Here is a 19213-nt window from a genome sequence, read left to right as displayed (position 1 = left end):
TCACCTATAAACAGCATTGCACTACCCATAATGGACTTCTTGTGGAAGATCTCCAGCGTTATGACATTCATCTAGGTACCATGACTCAGAAACTCATGATTTCTTTCTTATCTACAAGGGAAGAGCAGATGTTTTGCTGTGCTATACCAGCAGCAAATTACTGCTTCACTTTCATCCCCATACTGAGTCTTGCAAGAGCACAGCCAAGTTCCACACAAGTGTCTCATCCATCTGCTCTAGGTATATCATACTGGGGTGCAAACTCTCCACACATATCACCTTGATGTCTGGATGCACAGATATTGAGTGTTCTTGTTTCCACTCACTAGCTTATTGCAGGAAAAGGATGATTGTTTTCTATAACTTTGTATTTCCTAATTCTGAATCCATCTTTTCTTGTGAAATTCTATAGTTTTTTATTTATTTATTTATTTATTTCCCCTAAGAATGATGCTATCATGGCCACAGTGATAAAGAGTCTCTGCAAAACACAGAACTCATATTATTGGTAACACATCTGATGGGCATGCAGAAGAAATATGCCCTGAATAAAAATGCCATCATGGTTTTTTTGTTTTACCTGCTTTGTTAGAGCAAATTCTGTATTATAAGAGACATTTTTGATCACTAAGATGAGTGAGTCATTCATAGAAGTCTGTTGTCTGATAGCTACCATCTCTGCCTCCGTCAACCTCAATTATTTTTCCAGTCATATTTGTATTAGAAATTAATCCGAATAATTGATACGATTCCTAAATAATATATGATTGGACAACTGGGAGCAGGGTACTTCCAATGAGAAAGTGGAGCAGCGGGGGCTTGTTTTAATCAGGAACTTTAGTCACATGGCACTGAGTGAATACAAATAGAATCAGAACAAATAAATTTTTGCTAACTCTGCATTCAGTTTCTGCAACTTTGCAGTGCTAATTGACCATTTCTGTGACTATTTCTTACCAGGCTATATAGTTGTTGGGTTATTCAGTGTACTTCCAGGTTAATATCTGTGCTCTCTGTTTCTCCTCATGGAGATGTTTCACTCTTGTGAAGCTTTGGCTTCACTTATAGTGAGTGCTGATTAACCACATGCTGGGTGAAAGTCCTTGTGAAAAAGCCTTCATGGAAATGTCTTTCAAATGAAAATGGACCTCTTTAGAATTAGCTTGTAGTTTTCAAGAGCCATCATGTTCACCTTTGTCACAAGTCAAGTAGGTTCCATACTTGTTTATGCTCCATACATACCACAACTTTTAAGGTTTTTCATTCTTGTTGTATTATTCATTGAATAATCTCAAGGCAATTTGTGAGTTTATATAATTTACCTACAGTTTAGCAACTGTTAGTTGTAGCAGGACAAAACATCCAATCCTGCAAAATACGAGCAACTTGAAAAATAACTTGTGGAAGGATTACATAGCTATACATATAGATTACAAGTAGTGGCAGGGATGCAACCATCTGGTACAAAACTACATTTGTATGGCTGTCCATATATTATCTAACCCACTTCATGCTATTCAGTTAAAGAAGAGGTGAGAGCTCTTCAGCTGGCACAGATGACCAAAGCTCCTCTGTCGGTCTGATTTACAGAATCTGGGCACACCTGCTACTGCATCCCTCCTGCCAGAAAGATTCCTCCTGCAGAAAGGAGGTCATAAACAAAATGGAGGTTCATGGCTGACCTCCCTGCCACAGAAAGCTCCTCAGGTAGGGTATGGGGGCACAGCCAGAACACGATGCATCCCAGAGGACTGACTGCCGGCTTCCCCTCCAGCTAGAACAGCATTAGCAGTTCTCTTACTTCCATGGAGTACATTTATAAAGCACTAGGCAGTACTGTGATGTCTGCTAACAGCAGATCTACTCCTGTACCATATCCTTTCCTCTCTCCCCGAACGTTAAAGGCTACTCTCATAAAATGAAACAATGAGGCCTTCTTTGTTTACTTCCGTGAAATCTGAAGCTGGCTACAACATTCTCAGGAATGGAAAATGCTAGTCTAGCATATTCCCAAAAGCACATACAAAGCACACTTCAGCATTTCTAGCCAGTGTACAGTTTATAATATGAGCTACTGTAATAAAGTTGCTTTTGCATGATGGTTAATTGCATTCTTCAGTGACACATGGCATGGGCTATACCATGTCACTGGTTATTCTGTTTATAGGTAACTGTATTTCAGCTGACATGGAAACTGGATAAGTAACAAAAACATCTACTGGTTGAGTTGGTGTGGTTCCTTCATTAATTCATGTTCCTTAAGGGCCTGAAAAGTTCACAGAATAAAATTCCACCGTCTCTCCAGTTGCTGTATTAAATTCTGCTTTCTGCAGAAGCCTCAAAACATGGTGTTAGGACTGAAGTTATTTCCTCAAATGGTCTCTAAACCCACAGTTTTCAGATTGCATCCTATAAATTCTGGCAAACTCCAAGCAATAAAGAGTATTCTCTGTGGAATAGGTTTTCACCACCATTTACAGTAATATTTTCTGTCAATAAGCCCCTAAGTTCATTTCACATAGCTTTTTAATCACAGCCACTGGAAAAGGAGCTTGATCCAGCATTCCTCCTGTACCCGAACTCCCAATGAAATCAAAGAAACAGTGTTTACATTTTTTCCTCACCCAATTTGCACGTAGCACTCGGCTGTTATAGTCCCAAATAAATGCTTTTGATTACAAATATTAAACACAATTTTCTGCCTACATGCATTTCTCTGTATTGCACAGCATGTCCATCCTAATTTGATTAGTTCTACACATTTATTTGTGCTAGCTGGACATCCTACTTTCTGGCAAGGAGCATGAAGTTCCAGCTATCCTGCTGACTTGCTACTATTGTACTTTCTCTGTCCTGCCACACAAGAGATTTGGGCTCAGGAGCGGAACTAAACCCACCTCCGTGCTGGGTGCTTACGGCTGACATACAGCAACTTCACAGAGCAATGTTCTGCATTTCTCTTGCAGGCAGTGCTTTAGGCTAACACTTAGATTTTAGACGAGATTAACTGACTTGCATTTCCAGTGTCACCAGCAATTTTTAGAGGGGGAGGGGAGGCCAAGGAAGCCAGAAAGACAGCCTAAAAACTCGGCGAGTAGCATTGCTTTGGCTTAGATCCAGATGTCACAAGTTGCTGCCATGGTGTCCCGACACACTGCGGCTGGAAAGTGAACAGGGGGAAGCTGCAGCTCAGTACATGGGGGCTCTGTCACACACCCACACCAAAATTAAATGAAAATGTCCATCACTAATAGAAGGAAAATAAAAGCTGTCATTGTGGGTGGCCCGACTATGGCTTTGCAAGCAGTACATTTTAGAAGAGTTTTCCTGGAACCTTTCCAAATGTAATTAAAGAACAGGTACCTCCAAACTCACAGAATTCTAATAAAAGCAATTATGCAGTTTATAACATTGTGCACGTGCCAAAATTTGTATTTATACAATGGATCAAAAATGGCACAGGAGAAATCGTGCAGTCCAGCAGGTTCAAAGATCCACTTTGTAAACGCTTTTCATAAAGACTTATTTGCACTATACCCGGAAGGCTGTGTAGCCTATGGAGTCACAGAGATGTATTTAAAACTCCTGCAAATTACTTCTAAGACACTAGTATTGGTTTCAGACATACCTTGGCATAATGTGCAAGAAGGAAGGCCCAGCCTCTCTTGCAGTCAGCCAGCATCTGCACCCCAGAAAAGGATACACCAGGCCAAGAAAGAAAATCCACATGAAGTTTCAACCTCTCTCTTCCATGATAGGAATGTATGAGCTTACTACAGTTCCAAAACAAATGGCACTGGAATGAAATGGTACCTCATTCATTGCTTATCGGTTCTTTTCTACTCTGTAAATAAAATATACTTGTAGATGTATATCCAGATATACATCTACATATATAAATAAGTATCCACTATAAATATCCAGTAGATGTTCTTTTCTCCCCTACTCCTACTAGCATTGCTTCTTCTCACTCAGCCTTGACATATTTATTTGTTTTGTTTCTAGACTGGAAAGGTAACTTCTGCTCATGTGACTTGTCCCCTTTTTGTAATATCTACAAGTGTGAGCATCAGTTTGGATTGCTTTATAAGACAAGACCTACAATGAAGATTTTCCTGCTTGTGTCCAGTTAGTTTCAGGGTGGGATTCTGATTGCAGTGATGAAAATTTCAAGTGCCCTCTGAGGACTTAATTTTCCAAAGTACCAAGAATTCACAGCCCTATTTGAGATCAATAGGAGCTGAACCTGCTCAGCATTTCTGAACATGACTCCCTGTACTCTTTTGAATAACATACCCTGAGAAGAATATTGCTGGGAAGATTTAGTCTCCAGTCCTTTCTACATGTGTTTCTTCTTTTATTTGGTACTAATTTCATGGGCCAAGCAAAGAACAAAATTGGCTTCTCTCTCCTCTGAATTTCATTATTTGCAGATTTTTTTAATACAAGATAATGCTTCTTTGGCTGGCTCCTGGGATTCCTCTATTAAAAACTTCCCCCCCTTTTCACATCAATAAGCCTTTGTTACTTCAGCCTTCTTGTCTGGGAACATAGACTGCAAAGAAGTTCACAAGGCTTTTCAGTCCCTTCTGCATAATGGTTGCATCGTACCCACAAATACTTCGTTATACCATTTTCAATTGAGTATCAGCCCATTTCCCATGAAAATTGTGTGCTTTTACTTCTGATGCCATGTATGTATTCTGATGCCATGTATGTTCATCTTCCCTTTGTCATTGTCTGCCAAAGCCCACCACCTTCATCTCTTTCTTACCCAAAATGGACCTCTCCGTGGGAATTTTAACTGCAGCTTGGCAATCAAATGGGAAATGTCTCCCACAGAATTATGGAGCAGTTCCATATCTGCTTCTGTAAGAAAGAGTTTACAGCACCATGCAATACTGTACAAAGAAGGCGTTGTCTAATAAATCTTCATGGATACTCTATTTGCTCTGTACTGAAAACTGTGTATTGAAATACTTCAAACACTTTTACCATACCAAGAGTGGGATTTGTGTTAGACATTGGAAAACTGTATTTTTCTTTTTGAGGATTAGATTCTTATGTCTTGTAGGCTATTTTGCATGACAATGGCAGTGGGCAATGACTTCACAGCTCTGTATAGAAGTATGAACTTTAACTATTAAAGTCTCTTTATTCTCTTTGACTGGTAAAACAAGATCTCTATTATTTAACTTTTATTTTCTGTGAAGAAGGATATTTACTACCACTATGTTTCTTGCCAAAGGATGACAATAACAGATGACGAATATGGTAGCAGTAGTTGTACAGAACCTCCTCATCATCTAGGTGCTGAACACACGCAGCACAGAAAATTGGTCCCTATCCCAAGAGCTCAGCTTACAGTTTTTAATTTGCCACAGCTTTCTTTGCATTCCTAATTTGCAAACAAAACTATTCCCTGACTGTGGTGTTGATTTCCAAGGGTATTTCAGCATGTTTAGGAGTCAAACAGTTGTTTTACGAACTCAGTGTTGTACTGGTTGCCATGACAACATTTAATAATATCTTATGTGTACTGAGTGGAAAGTGCTTGATTTTTGTCTGTGTTTGATAGGGTTGGATGTTAGGAAGAAGAAGGAGTGAAATCATTTTAGGCTGTTTGCCTTTAACATTGAAATTAACAGCCCCTCTTCAGCTGAAGTCAATAAGGATAGAATTGGACCTCCTGGTGGTAATTCTGAACTTGCATATTGAAACAAGCACTCTAGTGGGGCAGAAATGTAAAGGTAGCTATAATTAAAGATGTGATTTTTAGCCATACTACAATAAGAGAAATGTAGAATATATTCATGAAAATCTTAGTCATGCATGATGAAACCCTACTCAGAAAACCCTTACATACCAGTCTAATGTTGTGTATGTCCATGTTTGCCAAAAGGCACCTTATAACCAAAACCCTTCCCTTCTTCTCATTCATGAAATACCAAATACTGTGAAAGTGCTGCTGCTTTCACAGATGAGCTTTTAAAGAGTTTAATATTAATAAAATTGGTTTAATGGCCTTTACAATCATTTTACTTTTGATGAGAGTAGGGTTGTGGTGTTTTTTTATTTTGTTTTTCTTGAATTGAAATGAGATTTAAAACATTCTTGGCAATGCTGACAACTGCAACATTGTGCTAGAGCTTCATAACCAGAAACTGAAACCGATTAGTCTGTTTGAGGGTAACCCGATTATTTCCTACCCACGCTCACAGGATAGTTTTACTGAGTTGCACTCTAGCAAGAAGTGCTGATTCCAGCTCTGCCAGGCCAGCACGTTTTGCCCACTGTCCTGATGGTATGAAACTGCAGTCACACGCTGCATGATTACAGGATCTTTCAGAGGGCTATGGAGTGCCTCACGTGTCTAGGACTTAGAGATTAAAAAAATTATTTGCAGTCAGAAGTTTACACACTGAAATCTACAACTAGAGTAGTTATCCTGGCCTGTTTTCTTGATCCAGAGCAAAGTGAACTGTAAAGCAAAGAAAAATGTGACAGATAAAATCTGAATTATATTGACGAAGTACTTTTGCTTTTTATGACCTATAATAAACCAAGCCACAAGATTATTTTTTATTTTCGTGGACATCTTTTGTGTCCCTTGGATTACATATGCAGTCTGTCTTGCTCATTTGCAATCACATGCTAAGGGTGTCAGAAACGGGAAGACCTACGTGCTGTTCTTGTGAGTACACACTATTTGCAGCAACACTGCAAACTGAGGAAAACAGGCAGTTTATTAGATATCTCTTTTCCAGATATTTCTTTTTTTCTAAAATCCTGCTTGCTCACAGTATACAGACAATGTGATCTGAAAGCACATTGTTTTGGATGATGGCCAACCAGCTGGGATTCCTTTACAAGTACCTGAAATAGAACCAAGGTAGGGCATACCGAGGTGAGCAGCTTCCAGATTTTACCTGAAAGCTCTGTAGGTGGCCTAAGGCCACTTGAATCTAATCCAAAACAGGCACCTGGCTCTGGCCTGGATGCCTGCCAGTTTCATAGCATATTCTATCCCTGAATTATGGTGTCTGGACTTATTTCATGGCTCATTGTTGTATGTCTTTTTAAACTAATTCCTCACTGAAAGATGTTTGAAATTCAAAGCTTTCTTCAGTTTCCCACTTTATTCTGGAGCTGCAGACACTTGCCTTACTAGGTTCGGGGAAAACCTGCTCTAACAACTCACTAAATAGAGCTTAACACTTTCGTAGTGTGCAGGTTGTTGTTCTTGGGAGGAGGAAGAAAGGGGATAATAAGGGTTTGTGTGATGGCTTTACTTGGTTGATAAACATATGATGAAGTATATCTTTTGTAAGTAAGTTTTCACCACAAAGTTTTCACCAAGCGCCTGTGCTGCTTTATTTTCAAAGCACTTTTCTATAGGTGCAAAGGCAGCAATCTTCTTACAGTGATTAAAGCTTGGTTGTTTATTGACCAAAAGTGTGGCTTGTATATGCTAGCCCTCGATTATCATAGCGCTTTTATTATGGCTCAGTCTTTCTTATTTTAGAGAAATTTTTCTAACTTCTTCTTTACAGGTTGCCTAGAAGCAAATCTAGTCTGGAGCTTCATGGCTATTGGACTCTTTCAGAATACCATGTCAGACTTGCTCATATTCCAAAACTCCTAATGGAGAAAAGAAATCCCCCAAAATCCAAATGTGAGCAGTATAGTCAATGTTTCCTCCACAAAGGAATAAAATACTTAAAATACTTAAGGGAGAATTCAGCAGTGGATAATACATGTAAATATGAGAACTTTTCCCTTAGAGCCAAATGTTTTGCTTTTGATGTCGAAATATTTTAAGTGGAAAACACTACAGGATTTCTCAGTGCTACAAGGGCAGCTTAAATAGCAATGTATTCATCTTTCTTCTCCCTATCAGATCTGTCAAAATGGTTTGTATCTTCATGATTTTGTATAACCAGCAAATCTAATCCTTACCAGATGCTTGGACTTTTTACTGCAGTGTTGCATATTCCTAATTATGCTGCTATCTGACCATCTTAATACTTGATTATCATCATTACACTCAGCAATCTTCTTAGCTGAACTTTTAAAGAAACAGAAAGGTGATCAGAAAATTCAGCATTTTTCTGCAAACTTCTTTCCTGAGTTTGGTAGCCTCACTCTTACAAGAAAACATGTTGCTGGTTAAACAGCCCAGAAAAGAATTACCTGACCAGAATAACTAACTACTGCCTTAGGGTATGTTCCATCTTAAATGTTGATTTGAAATTGCTGATCAAGTGTTAGATTAACTATATTATTTACAACTCTCAATTAATAAATACCAAAGCAGCTTTTCTAAGAAAACAACACGGATCATTAAACAAAGAGAATAATGTCCATGTCTGCAAAAATCACCTGGAATGGTTTGTCAGATACCAGGGCATTACATAGAGTAGAAGAGATTTGTACTGAATCATCTGCAGGGCTAAATCAAGGGAGTCTGTTATTTCCCACCTTAAAGTCTACTAAGTGACTCAGAAGTATTTAAAGACCTTTGGGCCTATAGGAAAATCACAAATAACTTGAAAGTTAGAACACTTTGCCTGAGATTTATGCATTGTATCAATAATAACAACAAGCCCAATAAGACTAAGGGTTCAGGATACGAATTTATTACATGTGTGTGTAGAGTGTGTAATGTGGGAAGCTTTGGGCTACCATATTTCTGTCCAGGTTTTCCCTGACAAAATGAAATGTAGTGAGAATAACACGTCTGGGATGTGTCCTTGATTTATACACATGCACTAAGTCCAGAGTGAATTAGATTTACTGTGCTCATACAGATCACCCATTCAGTGCACAAACATTAGATCCTTTGCATCCCAAATATCCATTGTTCATCCACTGGGATCCATTGTTCATATACTCCAGAGCAGATCTGACCATATGCATTATATATGCCTGAGAATGACCTTGATTGGCTCATCAAAGTCCTAAACAGCCATCACAATACCTCAAAAAGTATCTAAGTAGAAAAAGAGGACATGCTTGGAAAAAGTCAGATACAGTTCTAGGTAAATTGTGTAAGTACAAATTTCACTTGCTATGCTTACTGTTACCATTATAAAAATATATGAAGATATCACTCAGATTGGGTCAGAAAAAGGACCTGAATCCATAGGTATTTGAAATGCAGAATTCCATTTTATTGCTGTGTGGTCTGTGCAGAGAGATTAGAAAAATACATCACTGTTCAATCTTCTCTAAAGAAGGACGGAAACAAATGCTAATGTTCAAGAGGGATTGATGTATCTTGCATCATTAAACATTCAATAAGCCTTCAATATTTCAATAAGCAATTCATTTTTTCCAGCCTAGTTGATGTGTTTGATTCATATGCACTAAAAATCTTGACCTTAAACACAGATTTGAAGGATTTTAAGCACTTTTGGAAACACACTGCAATGTATTTGTAGATTGAATAGGCTCTGAAGCCCCTAGATGGAGAAAGACAGTCTTTCATATTCAATGTGATTGAAATATTTGGAACTCCAAAACATACATTTACTGTACAGCCATGCATGGCCTGCCTTGGACTATAAAACTAGAAAGTCAAATGATGAAGTAATTCTACTCTCCGCAACGTGTCACCATTATTTTTGTATAGTGGAGTATAACTGGATTAGGAATGGTTAGTACAACATGCTACTCTAGTGTGGCTGAATAACACTTCAAAAAGCTGTGTTGTCTGTACGCCTATTTCTTTGAACAATGACTAATGTCATTGTACCATGACCCAAGAACTGCAGTGATTGGCAGTTACAGAAACACTATAAGACAAAAATCTGATTTTATTTGGCAATGTGCTCCATTGGTTATCAAGCCATGATATCTCATCTGACTCTTGTGACTTTTGTGCCCAGTCTTCTGCATGCTCTAGCCTAAAAAGCACAGTGTGGAACTAGCAGGACTTACTACACACCGCTGAAGGACATGCTAGACCTAGTAAGTGCATTAAGGAATTCTGTTCTACGCCTCCATAACGTTTTATACCCTGACTGCTGCAGTCAAGAGACAGGTTAAGACAACTTCCCTCTACCAATAAACCTGAAATTCCATCCAGCAGATGTCAGAATTGAGCCTTGGACTCTCATCTTCATGTCACACACTGTTCTGTAGCTCCTGGGGCATTAAATGAACTTAATTTATATAAAAAGCAGAAGATATAAAGTAATTGTCAGAAGTCAAGAAGGAAGCAGTAGTATTAAAAATAAATAAATAAAAAATAAGAATATTTCCATAGAAAAGGTGATTATAATGGAGGCCTTTTTTCTTGTAAGAATTTCTGGCTTTTGCGTTTTGACTCTTGAACTGAAAGATGATATTTAAAGCTACTGTTTCAGTGTATAACTTCTATTTTTTTATGTCTTGTTTTCTTAGATCTGTTGCTAACTTTGATATCTGAGCCTTGTACATTTTTCATGTTGCTATGTAACTCTGAAACATTGAAATTCTGTAATACTGTGTTATGTCACTGAATTGAAGTGTGGCATTATAGTCTCATCATCACCAAGTCATAATGGGCTCAGTTTTCTACATGCTCCAGATCCTTCACTCTACTGAAACTGAAGTGAAAGTCTGTAAATGGCAAAGAATGCATACATTACCTTTCTCATTTAGAGGAGAATCTTCCTGACTCTTGTTCTTTTCATCCATATAACTGACAATTCTTACACAATTCACTGAATTTCACACCACTTCACAGCAAAAATATTTGTAGTAAAACTGGTTATCAGTTTAGTAAAAAGCATGAGTGAGACTTCACAGCCTCCCTGCTGTGAACGAGGGGTCAGATTCTCCAGAAAGACCCTGTTGGTCTAAACTGGCATAGCTCCATTCAGGTCATGTTTCACTGACAGCTCTTACTAGACAGGATTTCAGCCAGCTCAGGGTGTGACAAATCAACAAAACTGAAGCAATGTGCATCAATAACAGATTTTGTCTAGGGAATATAATGCAATCCAAGAAACTTCTTAAGTCAGTCGAGATGTCTTATATTGTTTATACCCCCAAACAAACTGTAATATGCAGTAAATCCTACAGCCAGAATTTCTTGAGGGAAAGAGTTTGTTACCTTTCTGTCAGAAGAGAAAAGAGAGTGATAGCACCAAAAGCTTTGTACAGTCAACATATACAGAATTATTGTTGTGATTCTTGGGAAGTCACTACAGAGGTACATCAATACCTTTGGGAACAGCTTCCAGAAAGACTCATAAGTAGAAAAGAAAGCAATTACTCTTTGCAAGTAAGAGTTAGTATCCAAGTAGTTAACTCCCCAACAATGGCAAAGTGTTTTTCTACCACAGCACACATACACGCATAGGTTTAGGTCTAGCAGTGGCCTCCAAATCAGCTACAAGATTTATGTCTGTTGAAGTCTTTAAACAGCACCAAGTCCACTCTAAAAGCCCTGCATGAACACCTATTGGTGATAGTCATTGTACAAAAGGGACAGAATTTGTTCAGTGCCCTTAATTCCAAAGAATTCTGGTAGTTCACTTTGTTTAAAAATTTCTCATTCCAAATTTTAATCTGTAATTAGCTGTTGTAACTCTGCAGGTTAAACTTATAATTTAAATTCAAGAGACTTTAAAACTGTCTGGACAAATTAGATATGTACTTAGAATACTGGCACTTTTCCAAGACAAACAGTGTCTGTTATTATCAACAGTGCTAGTGTTACCAGAATAACTAGGAAGCTTTACAAATCAGCATGACAAATTAAAGAGAGAAAAACAAAAATCTCCAAAGGCGAGGAGTTTTTAGCACTCATTTAAATTTAATCTTCATGGCTAGATTTGTTTCCATAAACATACGTTTGTTGTAATTAGCTACTGAGACTGGAGCTTAATGAGTTTAATAAATTTTTCAGGCTGTTAAGAGATGGAAGTGGCACTGTGATGACTGGAGATTTTCTGTAGTTCAATGAAATATAAATGAAGAGTAGAAATTAATAATTAAAAGAGAATTGGAATGACTGAATCACACGTTTCCTAAGGGCACTATCCAACTCTCTGTGGAGTGGAAAACGTCATTAGGAACTGGGCATGGACCATAAGCTTCTAAACACTTGTCCAACACAAGAACAGAAGATAAGGACACTGGAGCTGCACATTTAGGAAACCTGAACAATTATGTACAATGTTGACAGAATATTTTCCCTGAACAGGAGATTGAAGAGTGCAGTGGAGGTATGGCCCTTTGTTTCAATGCCATGTTCACTGCAGCCCCTATGAATATAACAGTGTGATGGTGCCTACAAGAAATATGAGCTACATACCCAATGACAGGGTTCATAAATCTTTAGATAACACCCCTCTTCACTTACACTTCTGACTGATAAAATATCTTCCCTTTTTGTTTGTTCCTTTGTTTTAGAACATTTTGTTGTTGTTGTTGTGTTTTTGTTTGTTTGTTTGTTCGTTTAATGAGATGCTACAGAAAACTTTAATTTCCACACTGGAATTTTTTTGTAGTCTTGAGTATTGAACTAAGCATTTTTCACTTGTTTGTACTACTGGGGCTTACTGAGGCTACCTAATTAGTAGACTTAGACCACCTCTCACAATCTAGATACCCATGTTACCAGAATGAAGAGACAGCCAAGGCACCATTCTATTCTTCTCTCTAGCATTTCACAACAAATGTATGAGAGCCATCTTAAAAATTATGAGAGAAGTGTGCAAGTAATGAAATCAGTATGTACTTCTGTTTGCATGGGGGTTTATGCAGCAGAAGTCAGTTGTGAATAGGCTATTTACTTTAGCTTTCCTTAGCCTTCAGCTTTTCCTTTACAACAAAAAGAAAGAAACTTTTCCTTTTCAGATGAAATCTCATATCCTTAAATTACCAAGGAACATGGGACATTACTTCCCCTTCAGTAACATTACTGAAGTTGATAATAAATAACAAAAGTTTGGAAATAAAGAGTAAAATTTTGGAATTGGAACTTCCTTTTAGTACTGACTGACTATTTATACAGCAGGGACAATTTTTGATTTTAGATGATGAAAACACTCTTCAGATTAAACATTAAATGCTGCCTGTTGTGAAGAGTCTAGCTCATATGCTGCCTTCAGGCACCTGTGGCTAGAGATACTTCTTAAAACCAGCCAAGGAAAATTCACTTCCATAATCTTGGAGCAAGCACTAAACCAGACCTTGCAGCATGATGCAGAATGCTTGCCTAGGCTCTCAAGAATCTCATGATTTGTGTTGTATAGAAGATAATCTATGGATAATCTAGTCCACACTGTATAATAATTCACTACATCAAAGGAAACACAGAACCATGTGTTTATCAGATAATTGTAATGTCATGAAAGACTGAAGGATATGAGATTAGTTTTAACTATAGAGATAGAAAATTAAGCATTTACATGTTAATGTGGAAACACTTGCTACATTCCATTAAATATATTAAAAATCTGAAAACAGAAGAATGCATTAGCAATGGAGAACAGACTTCAGTCCTGTTCTTAACTGCTATTTCAGTATTTGATCAGATGTTCTCATCCAATAATTAGGCGTAATCTAGCAAGCAGATGGCATTTTGAAATGCGGCTTTGGAGCACTACCCCTTACCTTGTTTCCCAACAAATACTCCTGTTATTATTTTAATGTGCAGTGAAAATGTCATTTCAGAGGACACTGGTGAGACTTTTCCTTTTCTTCCTCTTTGGCTCTTTAAACTCCAATGTCAATTTAGTCTGACTCACAGATCAGACAAAAAAGGTAGACAATCTAAACTTCTGTTTGTAGCTAGGGTTTTTTTCCCCAGTTCACTCCATCTTTCTCCATTTTACTCAGTGGGCCTGAAAATGGGGCACTGTCAAACTTCTTTTCCTGGTTTGACTCATGCCTCATTTCTTATGCAGAGGCAGAAGTGAACGGGAGAAAGGGGATTTCTACATGGGTTCAGCATGTCCTAAATTATCCTTATTTTATTTAGTTCAGACAGGCTCTTCCACTGGTTTAAATACTTTGCAAAGTACATATGTCTCAAGAAATATATCAACATGTTAACTATGAATATACCAACCACAAAAATCAGCTTATCTCAAGCTGTTCATAGAGAACAGAAATAAAATGAATGATGAAATTAGGAATCAGCTGTCATCACTTTGTAATACTCTCACCCCATATATTTTCATAATTTCACGTGGTTATGTCACAGAACTCTGTAATGAGATGTGTGTTATGAGGTGGAAAGATTTAAAATTGCTGGAAAAAATGGTACTTTTTTTTTCTTTTTTTTTTTTTCTTCATGGATTTGTCAAGTTTCTTATCTTCCTATTAACAAAGGGCTAAGTAATTGAAAGTTTCTAAACAGTGTATTTCAGTAATTACTTCCAAAGAATCTGAACATGGTTCAAATAATATGGATTGTTTAAAAAAAATAAAATAATCGTAAATGCAAATGAAGAAAGATAACCAGAAATGTCTGAGATTTTGCAAATAAATCTGCAAAAATCAAACCCCATGAAAGTATATTCTCATGCACTCAAGTGGAAAAATGTGATCTCAAACCAAATGTTTATTTTTCAAACAAAGGAAGAAGTAACCAGTCCATTTTATTCCAATGTCTTCATTGCGGTCTAATTAATCAAATCAAAATGAAAAAAAAAAGGTAACAATTTGCCAAACACATAAAAGAGATGTCTGATGCTGATGATTACACAAAAAACTCCCCCAAACAGTCTGACTTATTTCCAAAGAAAAGAATTTTAGGGGCTTATTAGTTTTCTGAACTTTCTCTCATAAGTTGCTTTCAAAAGATCAAATATAATTTTACCATTTATCAATCTCACACTACATACAAGAATTGGGGGTGTCTTTGAAATTCTCTTCATTTGAATTTTTGCACCTACCTAAAAAAAAAAAAAATCCCACCTCTTTTATAGAAAAGGCCCCATCTATGAATAGCTCCACTAAAGTAGATATGAATACAAAAATGAGCACAGATGCAGGTGTTTGATACGTCATTTATAACACGCATTCCTGATGAACTCAAGCAAGTCATTTCTATTTATCTCTCAAATAAAAAGCAAATACCAATAATTTATGATGTGTGTTCATTATAAGAATTCAGAGTTTAACAGATGCTACTTTCTTGCCACATTTCTAACAGGTTGCCAGGGGTAGCCCTGGTGCCTGATGGCAATGTAACTTACGCTACTTCACACCTATGGTAACAGTTCTTGCCAGTAAAATTCTCTATTTTTATATTAATGCCTTGTTAGAATTGCACTCCTACATCACACACGTTACTCAGAGACATTGCCAAACAGGTTTCTTAAAGCTGAATACTAAATCTATCAGTTACCAAATATAAAATCTCCCTGAGGCAGAAATGAATGTCAATAAATAATGAAGTGAACATAAATCACTGTTATTTTGCTAAACAGCAAAGCTTATTCACTCCAACCAGAGATAGAGGGAAATCATACCAAATATTAGCAAACTGGAAGTTGTACATTGGAATAACGATGTGAGTATGCAGGTGAAACTGCAGCCACATGTTCCCACTCAGAGACAACACGCGAACTGACACACCGGGCATTTTAACCACAGCCTCTTTGTGCCCATACATGGTATTTTAAGGGCAGTTAATCTGTGTGTTCACAGACCCTATGTGCGGTCTCATCTCTGGTCTGACCACATTGCTGATTACTGGTGCCGTGAGTACCTTTCCTGTGCCAGGCCAAACAATGCACGACCACCTTGTAGGGCTGTACACTGGTGCTGTCCACAAGGAAGTAGCTCACGCAGAAGCAGGCATTGCTCGGCCTTCTGCACCACGGTGGACTTCACCTGTTCCAAAAACTGGCAAGCAAGCATCAGAGCAAATCATTCCGATGTGCAGTGGCTGCTGCTGTGTGATGGTAGGTGCTGTGTTTCAGTCAGAGCAAGGTGTAAAATATTTGTCTGTTGCTTTAGTCAAACATCAGCCTCTTTATAAAGCCGGTTACAGCTCTAAGCCATCTTTGTGTTTTTTAATAGTCAAAATCCACAGGAAATTTGCACACTTTTGGCCAAAAAGCAGTGCCAATGTCAAAAGCAATTTCAACAAGCACAGTCAACTTAAAGGACTAATACATGAAGAGGATATACAGGAGTGTGTGGGAGCATGAGCAGATAGCTATTAACAGTAGCATCTATTACAAAATGAGATGTATAGCCCTTGTTTGAAGTACTAATAAAGTATTGCTAACCCAGACTCTGAATTATTCATATTTATGGTCTGTTTAGTAATAACTGTGAATGCCATCTTTTAACAGTAAATTGAGCAATCCTGCTATTTCCAGCCCAGCACAGAATCCTTTGATAATTCTAATTAAGATTGCCACCGACTCCACTGTACGATCACAGTACTGCTGTGTGCATATGCCCAGCAGACAGTCTGTTCCCGAAGGACATGTCACAGAAGAGTCTTTCTCAAGAAAGCTGAACATTAGGTACAGCAAACAAATCAGTTGACTGACTTAAATAATTAGTTGTTCATCTCAGCATGCTACAGTCTTACAGGATCTGAAGAGCTGATTAATTTCTTAAGTCAAAATCCTTACTAAACTCCAAGAGCTTTGCCCAGGCTAATTTGCAGCTTTAGGTTTTGCTTGCAAGGTTTTGAAAATTTTGCTTTCTGAGAAAAAAAGAAAAAAGGCTTTTGAAAACTGACTTCCTACCCAGCTGACTGCAAAAGCCTGAAATCCCCCTGCCTGCAAAGGATTTTCAAAGAACACTGAAGACAAGGAATGGTGTTTGGTGGATCTGTGGTTGCAATATGCAAACAAATAAAATATTTTAACACTATTCCCGAAGTTCTTACTATAAAATAGAGTTGTCTTTAACTGGCATGGAAATAAAAGCTCCTTGATTAAGGAAACTGTTGTCAGCATTACGTCATTGTCTTCACCCAGGGTACTCAAATTTAAAGGTCATTGATCCCTTAGTAAATTACCAGAGGCCACTGAAATCAGTAGGAGTCTTTTTTGTTGCCTTACAGACTTGTTAGATTAGACTTGTATACATTGCCTTGCTGTAACATGGCACCCTGATAATATCCTGAGAATCAAGTCTCCCTCTTTGCCGCTGTGGTACCAAGACAAGCCTGCCAAGTTGTCTGTCAGAGAACCTGCTCTGTGTCTGCAGTTAGAGGAACACTCCGAACACACACATTTTTCCGAATCACCTTCCAACTGGGTGCCATGCTATGGTTTGGGACCAGTGTATTCAGTCAGCCCTAAGAAAGATCAGACGTTTCATTGTCCTTGCAGTTACAGCTATGGAAGTTTACTGGGGAATAAAATTTCATCTGATTAAGGTCTTCAGATCTGTTATTATTATTGCTTTGAACCAAAAATGTCTGCTTTAATCAATAGGGTTATAGTTTTCTTTCTGCCATGCAGAAGTCTGTAAAGTGTCTCCATTACAGCCCAACCAAAAGGACATTTCCTCTCAAAAGAAAAGAGCAGCATGTTTCATGAAACAATTTATTTAAAGAACATCTGCTTGAATTTTCAGATTGTTGCTGTAGGATATGGTTACATTAAACTCTAAGACAAAAAAGTCTGGTTTTACTGTGTTCCATATCTCAGTTATTAACTCAATTTTATAGGACCACTTATGCAGGCTGAAAGTTTTCCTAATAAATCATTAGAGGATATTTAGGCCTCTCTCTCAGTTTGTGGTCTTTGTTTGTTTTCCAGTAACCACAAAACATCTGAATTAAATTATCTAGCAAATTTGATTACTTGTATTCCAGAAGTTGTACATCTTCAAGATATGTCAATGTCATTGCTACATCAGCAATCTTGTGTTCTGACTGCATGTAAATCACTAGGTTCCTCTTCCATTGTATTGTTATCACAGAGGTGTTAAATCATATATGAGCAATACTATACAGCTTTAGTTTCTTCTAAAGCTAAGCATATAAATTTAAAAAGATACTAATACTTGGATTGCATCATATCCCCTGCTTGACCATTTTCAGCCATGACCCACTGCCCCTGCAGCTGATGTATAACAGCATCTTGTATAATGGTATAGGCTGTATGGTTTTAGGAGGAAGGGTTCTCAGAGAGGGTTTGTGACAATACCTATACGACTATTTTGCCCATGCCCACAAATTCTCTAATGAAATAAAAACAATTAAGTTTCAAACTGTCTGAATGGTCCAACTGGATATGCCTCATCTTAGAATGACTTGATTTTATCTAAAATTTTGAAACAACATTTTGAGAGAATTCCACTTCTAACATTTCAGAATTGAGTTTCTTCAAAATAATTAACAGCCTACCTTTTCATCTTGATCCAAAGTGATCTTCTCTTCATAACCTCAATATATGTTACAAGATGAGACATTTACATGCCAATCAGCCGTGCTTGTTTGTTTGTTGCAGCCATGGCGTAAATGAACTTAGCACAGCAGAGGTGGCAGATGTCTCAGCATGGGACTGCAGACAGTAAGAACTAGGCCACCTTAATTTACCAATATTGGGATGTCTTCATCTAGACTTTTTTTTTTTTTTTTTGACAAATGAAAGCAAAAGTAAGCCCATTAATTTTTAAATTTTGCTTTTCCTGCTTGTAAGTAAGCTCTAATTGCATGGAAAAACTCTTATATCTAAAACAAAAATCATCATTTAAAAATATCTTAAACCACCAGAGAACAAGCATAACCCAAGAAATCCATTTGCTATAGCCTGGAAGATGTATTTCCATGTTAGCATTCTTCAACATAGGGAATACAAAAGCTAATTAAATTAGTTATTAAATTAAGCACAGTTCTGACACAATGCAGTGCACAGAAATTTCATACAATAAGCTCCCAGAATTACTCAGGGTCAATAAATAATTACCTTGGCAGTCCCCCATGGCACACACATTGTCCCATCAGGCAAGAGAAGAATGCACCACACATTCCACTGCTCAAACTGCACTTTTAAATGTTTAGATATTTTGGGTGGGCAACAGAGAGAAAGGAAAGGAAAATGAACAGTCTTTCAACAAACAGTTTGATATAACATAATAGGAGCAAAGAGTCCTTCCACTCTGCTTTTGCTCCCCTGGACCATACTAGGAGACAAACAGGCTCTCAGGCACTGTTTGTGTCACACTCCAAGCTACATTCCACATTCCCTTGCTTTGGGCACCATCTGTAGTTCACATATTCCTTTAGGACACC

The sequence above is a fragment of the Anas acuta genome, chromosome 10, assembly GCF_963932015.1.
Source record: "Anas acuta chromosome 10, bAnaAcu1.1, whole genome shotgun sequence".
In the NCBI taxonomy this organism is placed as follows: Eukaryota; Metazoa; Chordata; class Aves; order Anseriformes; family Anatidae; genus Anas; species Anas acuta.
Note: the sequence above shows the minus strand (reverse complement) of the source record.